The following is an 8,135-nucleotide window of genomic DNA, read 5'->3' as shown; positions in this document are numbered from 1 at the left end:
GTTGATGCCTAAGGTCAAAGGAGCTTGTCTTACATAAGGAATCAAGGTCAGTGAGGGTCCTCAGGCCTTGTGCAAAGTAGCTTTACCCTTACAATGAGCAAGGACGGCTTGTAGTAGTGTCACATCTGCAAATTCCAAGACTACTAAGAACAAAAATAGTCCGTCAACTGATGTACAACTAGTTTCATAAATATCAACACCTGTTTCTCATTATTTTGACTCTTTGAAGAAGATACTTTCCTATTTCAGCTGGTCAGAAGGCCAACCCCATCTTGAGTTACAGTCTGGTCACAGTATCTCCACCACTGTCTCATTAAATAAGGACAAGAGAGCCACCCTGATGGGTCTCATTGGGCTGAAACCACGCCAATTCCACAAGCCAAAGGAAGGGGGACACAAAGCAAAACACATCTCTGTAGTCAAATACAAGTCACTTCAAAGTTTCCATGACTCAGAGCTATGGGCTGCCAACGGTGGTACCCTGTCGAAAAAATATTGTGGCTTAGTGAAATCGGCCTGAGGCTGGAAGGCAGGAAGATGTGGGTTTTAATGCTGGCTCTGCTGCTGCATCATCGGGTAACGGCAACCAAGAAATTCCCCACGAGTTTAAACTTCTTTGAAAGTACGTAGGGTTGACACACGCGAGAAGTACCCGAGGACTCCAGCAAAACAAGGACATAAAATACTACCCACTGACTGTACTTATCTGCTTTCCATCTGCACATAGATACCGTTCATCGTACTCTAACTCTGTCTTCCTTGGCACTCCTCCACACGAACTTCTAACAGATCATTTTCCCCCTACTCCTCCATAGTTGTGGAGGTTTGACGCCCGCGTTGAGTGAACCTGATGCCTCTGCTGTATAAAACAACCCAAGCAAGCACCTTTTAAGGGAGTGAGGTTGAGAAAGAGATCTACTGCTCTTTTTTTTTTTTTTAAACTTCTGAAATTATGGTCATGTTACCTCTATCGTATTCAGTATCAGTATTTCATCCCTTTTTAATCTTCACACTTAATTAGTTCTTTTCTGTGGAAAAGAGGCTCTAAGGGACTTGGCTTGTGATAGAGCTGACATTGCCTTGACCACACTGGATAACAAGAACACAAAATACAAAAAAGATCCCAGACTGCTAGGTTTCATCAATGCCAGCTAGAGCAGAGGACATTTAAGAATATCAAAAGAGGAGGAATAGCTCCTGTACACCTCAAAAGGCACATCTTGGGAATCATTAGTTTTGGAATTAGCTCAATCACGGCTGGCAAAAAGTCTCATAGCCAGAGCTCCATGGCTGCAGACACGCCGATATTAGCATCAGATACATGAATTTTGGGTTGAACTGGAACCACTGCTTAAACATCCCATGACATGGGAAGAACTCCACCAATTGCTCCCTGCTCCTTCATTGTTTTAATCCACCTACACGTTCTCTTAACTAGACGTCTTTCAATGATTGGGCCTAATATTAAAGAAATACAAATGCATTTCAATACCTAGCTAACTCATTAAGCTGGCTTTTGACAGGGTCCTAGCAAATTTAGCCTACCAGCAGCCTCTGCAAGCAGACTGGAGCACCTCAAGCCAGCATCTGAACCACAGTCAAAAAAGTCAGTTAATCCATTGCCATCTGTCTTTATTTTGTTAGCCGCCCCGTTGGACATAACAGTCCCAACGTTAGCAATTAGCGTGGCCAGTGCTACCTACTGCAGTGCTAATTAACAGCACATTAGTTCTTCTAAACATACCCAGATCTTTTGACAGCACCAGACATGGGGGATTGGGGGAAGATAGGGGGAGAAGCATCTTTGCTTACCCTAGGTCAGAGATTCAACTTCCCAAAATCCTGCACATCCTCCCAATGTCATGGTAAATCATTCTTTCTGCTCATTTAAGTGTCTCAGCTCTCAGAGCACGTCCAGGGGAAGCACTGGGTACAAACAGATCCCACAACTTCACAATCACCTTTTGGTTCCATAACAAAGACAACGCTCAAGGGTTTTGCCTCCAAATAGCGTCCACTGAAGTTTAAACTGGCCACAGCTCTACTAACATCAGGTAGAGCTCAGAGAGAACACACAAATTATGGTCATTATCATGTAATTTTGGTATTACTACAGCAGCAGCAAAGCCTCCCGTTAGTCCCCCTTGATTTCAACTAGATGATCAGGAATAAGGTCTGAGAGGGTACGTATGAACGCACACGTGAGAAATGGGACTACTGAGTTTTAAGCTTGTGCCCTTGGGATGGCACCAAGATCAGAACTGCCTTCCCATAAGCACCAAGTTCATTTCTCACATCACACAAAACCAATAGTTCAACTGATGGCTGACCCGTTTTCAAGTGTCTTCACCGGAGACAGGACACCTCTGCCATACTGTTTGTCAGCCAAACAAAAGTACACAAAACAACGGTGTCTGTTGACACAACAAACTAAAAATATAATACACATTTGTGATCAAGTGTTCTACACTCGAAATAAAGCCCCTTCAAGCTTAACTTCGACTAGGCTTCGGTCCATCAGCCAGGCAAGTTTCAACCCAGCGCTCTCAATCCAAACAGAATTCAAATATTTAGACTGTTACTTGCACACTAATTCCTTTCCCACCTCCCCCCCTTTTTTAAGTAGATAACTTTGAAGCTGTTTTTTCCTCCCCTCTTCTAATAGGACTTCCTGCTGCTGGCAAATAAGCATTTTGGAAAAAAAAATCCTTTTTAATATTCTTCCTAAGGGCCTCAGAAGAGCATAGTGTTTTCTCCACATTAAACAAGCACAGCTGCTGTTTGTCATGCAAAAATCCACTAACTTTAGATTTCAGCGTTTTTAGAACGAAATCAGGAGACCAAGAAGTCTCGCAGAGTTTCAGTAAGTCAGACTCTCTAAGTCCCTAAAAAAACAAAAATCCCCCTTCATAAAATCCCAAACAAAACACCGTCATTCCACAGGATGAGATGTACTATTTGCTGAGGAGCACTTGAACACTCCCAAAGATCATCTGAGCATTCTCATTAAAGAAAAAGCAGAATTGTCTTCTCCAGAATCAAAATTCATGTAGATATTACCTAAAGAGCAAACCTCTTCCCACTGAGGTTGTGAGCTTTTTATTACTATTACTAATTTGTAAGACTGCTTCTCCTTGTGGTCAGGTAACAGTCTCCTCCATCCAGTGCCAGGCTGCAGGACAAGTTGTGTCAGTTCTTCAGTCTTGAGCTCAAGTTGCTTCTCAAGGGACTACATCGAGCCTTAGCTTTGACAACAGAGATGCAAAACTAGATCTGTGCTCCCCTCAGCCCCATTTCCATTAGGCTTGCTCCTGTGCTCCAACAACTCTTTCAGTGCTGTAACAAAAGGAAAACTAGTTTTATGATCTTTAACAAGCCGATACGTATCAAGAGCGTTCAGATAACTGCTAAGGGTGCTTTTGTGACCGCGTATCACTGCTGAAGCTGAGCATCAGCCACTCTCTTTTTATTTCAGCTCCACCACTTTTCCTGTTCTACTAAATCTCAGTATTTCTCAGCCCTGGCTCTTTGCCCATTTTAATTTCCTACGCTACTCAAAACCTCAAAGTCTGAGTACATTATGAAGATATTTTCCCTCACATCAGTACTAACATCAGTGTTGCTAATACCTGTGGTTTTTCCTCCCATTGGACTCCCAGACTTCTGAAGCTGTAAAAGAAAAGATAGTGTACTTGTCTAGAAGGGGATTATTGTTCCTGAATTAACGTTATCATTTCCAAGGCTTAACTACAAAATAAGAGAGAGGGTTTATGTTGGCGTCTGAATGCACACCTCAGTGCTGTATACGCAACTCTTCTGTAAACCAGGATCCTGTTAGGTATATCCAGTTCGGAGGTGGATACTCTCCAGAGCAACCACAGTCCTGCCCAATCCACAGCCTGCCTCAGCGCTCGACAGTCCTCCCATACTTCTGAGACTGCTGAGCTCCTCAGATGCATGACAGCTCTCATCCAAAAGACAATTTCATTTGTTCCCCAGTACAAATCTAGTTTTTTCCCGATCCTCCTCTACCAAAGTCAATGCTCTCTGCTATTACAAAAAATACACGGCAACTAATTCTGAAGTCCTTTCTCCACCTTTGACAGTAGTCTGGGTAGTGAACATTCATTCAACCTTCAAGTGGACCCTGTTGAGCTCTTATCCATCTACACTGGCAGCAGAGACAAGCCCAAGCTTCATCTGCCTTTGCTAGCTTTGGAACCAAGCATGTGAGGAGGCACAGTACAGACGCACAGCACAACTTGGCTCAGGTCCGTAAGAAATTTCACCAGGACCTGTATCTGAACTAACATCCCCTCTGATAGCACACAGTCCTTCTCCATGCGGCACTACTCGGATTTCCACCAGCTCACAAACCTCGGCACTGCCTGCGCCACTGTTTTGTGGCAAGATAAATTTTGCTCTTCTCAGAGCTTCAGTAGGATCAAGCCTTGTTCCTCTCCTGAGGAGCCTGCCTCTCCTGCCTGAGGCTTTTTTATTTAACCACAGGCTCCACCAGTGATTCCACAGGAAAAAAATACACCAACACCCAGCTGTGAAAGCCCTGGGGAGCCCATTCTGAATAACCCCCATCCAAATCTCAACAGCTTAAGCACATCTTTTTCTCAGCTTCACTCTGTGAATCCTACAGATCAACTCTTCAAGGACATGCAACACAAACAGAAGAGACCCGACTTCTGAAGTGTTTCCAAACTCATTAGTCATTAGTTTTATTTCAGAGTAACTCACAAATCTAGACAACCTAAGCTTACCTGTATACTACCCCCTGTCCAACTGTTTCCTATCTCTGGAGAGTTTGGAGCATATGACAATTAACCCTTGGGAGTCTGTAATGCCCTGGTCCAGAGTATGGCTCTACAGCTTGACCTGCCTCTCCTTCAGCTTCCTTGTAAACTGGCGGCATGCTTGAGGCTCCAGCCTCCCTGTCTGGTTATTCCTTGATCAAAGGTGGCCAACCGCCTAGACAACTCCCTTCAAAGATTAAGTAAGAACTGATGGACACCACCCACCCCTTTACCCAAAGATAAACTGGCAACCTAAGTTTAATGATTTTTCTACGCTTGGTGCCACAACAGCTGTTCTTGGAATTTTACTTAAAAATGAAAAGGCAAGTAAGTAAGACTTTAAAGCAAAGATAAGTTTTAAAATCAAACGGAATTTGCAGCCTCAGGTACACATTGCTCATAAGCTCAATTAATTCAGGAGGCATACATAAATTTTTTATGATAGCTTACCACAGCTTTAGACAAGCACATAGCTAGATGCTGTTAACACAGAAAAATCAAGAGTGACAGCAGCTTTGTTTCAACTTTCACTGTTGCAAATTAAAAGAAAAAAAAACAGTAGGGCTGGAGCATATATGTCCATTGCCACTTTGGATCCTATTCCAAAAGGAACAGAACAAGCAACTGGGCTTTACTGAATCCATTCTGACAAGATCTCGTACATGGGGGAAAAGGATCAAGAGCATCGAGGTCTGACATCTTTACATATCCATTATTTGTCATTCATTTTTCTTCTGCCAACTAACTAGATTTAATCCTGATTACAGTTAATGAAACAACAGCTAATGTAACATCAAAGACTGTTCTCAGCTTTGAAGCCTTGATTCTAGTTTTCGTAGCTGTGACAATCTAGTTCCAGAAACTTACTCCACAAACTGTGCTTTCCCAAGAGAAGAAACAGCAATCCTACTTGGAGAATTTTTTACAGAAGAGAGATGGAAAAGAGGACCAACATGACCGAAGGTTAATTTTAAATGGCCTCCTTTAATACAGTTTATGATGGTTCTTTACTAGCCAAGCTTAAGTGGTCAGGAAAACACACATTTCATTACTATTTTCTTAATAGTAATAAACTTTCAGACCAGCTGCAATTTAATTCCCTGAGCAGGTCCTTCTAGAAGCACTTTCTAATACAGCTGGCATGTTACTTGTGATCTGTGTAATTCTTTTAACGAAGACAGTACCTCACTGACTCTTCAGACCTGGTATTAAAGCTTCAGTGTCCCCAAAATTAGGTTACAGTCAAACTTGTTTTGGTAAAAGGAACACTGCTTCATACTCAAGTAAAACACTCTGTGGGTGGAGTATAGTGAAATCCTGTATTTCACAATATTTTAACTCAAAACCCAGCTGCAGTAAAATTTCAGTTTGCAATGCTAAAAAAAGCTGTAACCACAACGAAGTATGACAAGTTTGAAGGTTAAAACAAAACACTTACAGTTCACTGTGCCAACAATTTAGAGCTGCAGATGATTATCAAACCCCCAAACGTCACACCCTCCCACTTCAACATGAAAAATCAAGTTGGACACATAAAAATAAAAAGCTCAGTTAAGTACCGTAGTTGTGATTTCTAGTTTTTACCGTGTAAATTAGTTTAAAGCTATTATTCCTAAACATCTAAGCTGACTACTTTGATAGCACCCAGGAACTTTTTAAGGCAGATATTCATACTTTATGCATTTATATCAGGCACCTCAGCCAACAGCCTAGGCTCTCTACCAGACAGCAATTCAGAGCCCCAAATTCAGACTTTACCTCTCCCTGCTGATTATTATACAGGAAGCCTGAAGTTAAACTATTTACACTGCCTGCTGGCAACCAGTCTCAAGGAGGTTAAGTCCTGATTAAGCAGAATAAGAACAAGAAAACACCACAGCAATCACCATGTTCTAGATCTGTATAACAGCACCTGGAAGCCAAAGGACTCCATGCAAGATGCTAAAGTAACAGCAGAGAGCTTACCCACCTAGATGGGAAACATGCACAGAAGAAGGGGGAAATACACAGGTGACGTTCTACTATCAGTTCTCACAGTTTAATGGTGCAGGACTCCAAACATTTGACATTGTTCTTGAAGCCCCAGCCCTGGCACTGGAAGAACTTCTACATGAAATTGGGGTTTTCTTTGGAGAGGGGAGGGTTCTGAAATGTCAGCTCAGGGCATCCAAGCTGCTAAAAGGCAACTCAAAAATAATTTTTAGGCTCGGGTGTTTACATCAACTACCTGAATTTTGGTTACTTGGCTTTGGCAGTACTATGAAAATCAAGCTCAGACAGGGCTAGTGACAAGAGAGATCAGAACCCAGGCACATGGTATCCCAGTCCAAACTTAAGGCAACAGCTGCATATAGAGTTTTTCCAGGTTCACGATACAGATAAGCAGCTGGCTTAAAGCATCTCCAGTTGAGATCCCCTGCTTGTTAAGTATTTTATTTAACCAAACAGCCCCATCGCAAAAAATAATTCACTTTTCATTTGTACTTTGGACATCAGTACTTTGACTGACAGAAGAGAAGAGGGATGAAGTCACATTCCTTACATACCACAGGCATTCCACATTAAGATGCTTGAGCAGGCACTGGTCAGATTTTGAGGAAGAGCAGAACAGCAGTGGGATAAGTCAGAAGGGCACTGGATTAAGAAACAGGAGTAGGTTAAAGTTACTCAAGAACTGCCAAAGGCATTTAAGTGAAATACAGGCAAGCAAACATTTCGAATGCAGATAAGTTCCCGTGTTCCAATAAGCTGTGGCTGAAACAGTAATGGCAGGAGAGAATATTTTACTGGTACTAACAGAAGTCAAAAAAAAGTGACTTCTACACAGACTGAGATGGCCTTGCACATAGGCAGCACCACAGGTCCACAGATAGTGTCTGCAGTGCCCTTGTACGTTACTTGGAAGTGCGCACCAAAAAAGGGCACAGTCGAGGTTATTACAACGTTCAAGGCAAAGCAAGCAATATCGCCATAATTGAAAGAACACATACAAAAATCCACAGTAAAGAGACTGCAGAATTAGGTCACCCAACTGATTCAAGTTGCAACCTGCTCATAAATGCAATGGAGTCTTTCACCCAGACAAGCCGCTCTTATCTAACTGTTTCACAGGTGACAGTAAACATCTGAGCTAGTAGGATGTAATTTGATTGTGGTAGAAAAAAGCAACTGCTTTAATAAACTCGATCTGGAGTAGAAGCCTATATCATTAAACACACACAGATCCAGAACCTCCACAATAGCTGTATAAGAAGTGATTTTAACGTCTAAACTGAACCTTTCCAGCCACAACACGCAGGACACTTGTGCCATTTCTTTGGGTGGGTTAGA

Source organism: Calonectris borealis, chromosome W (genome assembly GCF_964195595.1).
Source record: "Calonectris borealis chromosome W, bCalBor7.hap1.2, whole genome shotgun sequence".
Lineage (NCBI taxonomy): Eukaryota > Metazoa > Chordata > Aves > Procellariiformes > Procellariidae > Calonectris > Calonectris borealis.
The sequence above is the reverse complement of the archived record's forward strand: the minus strand, read 5'-3'. Positions refer to the sequence as shown.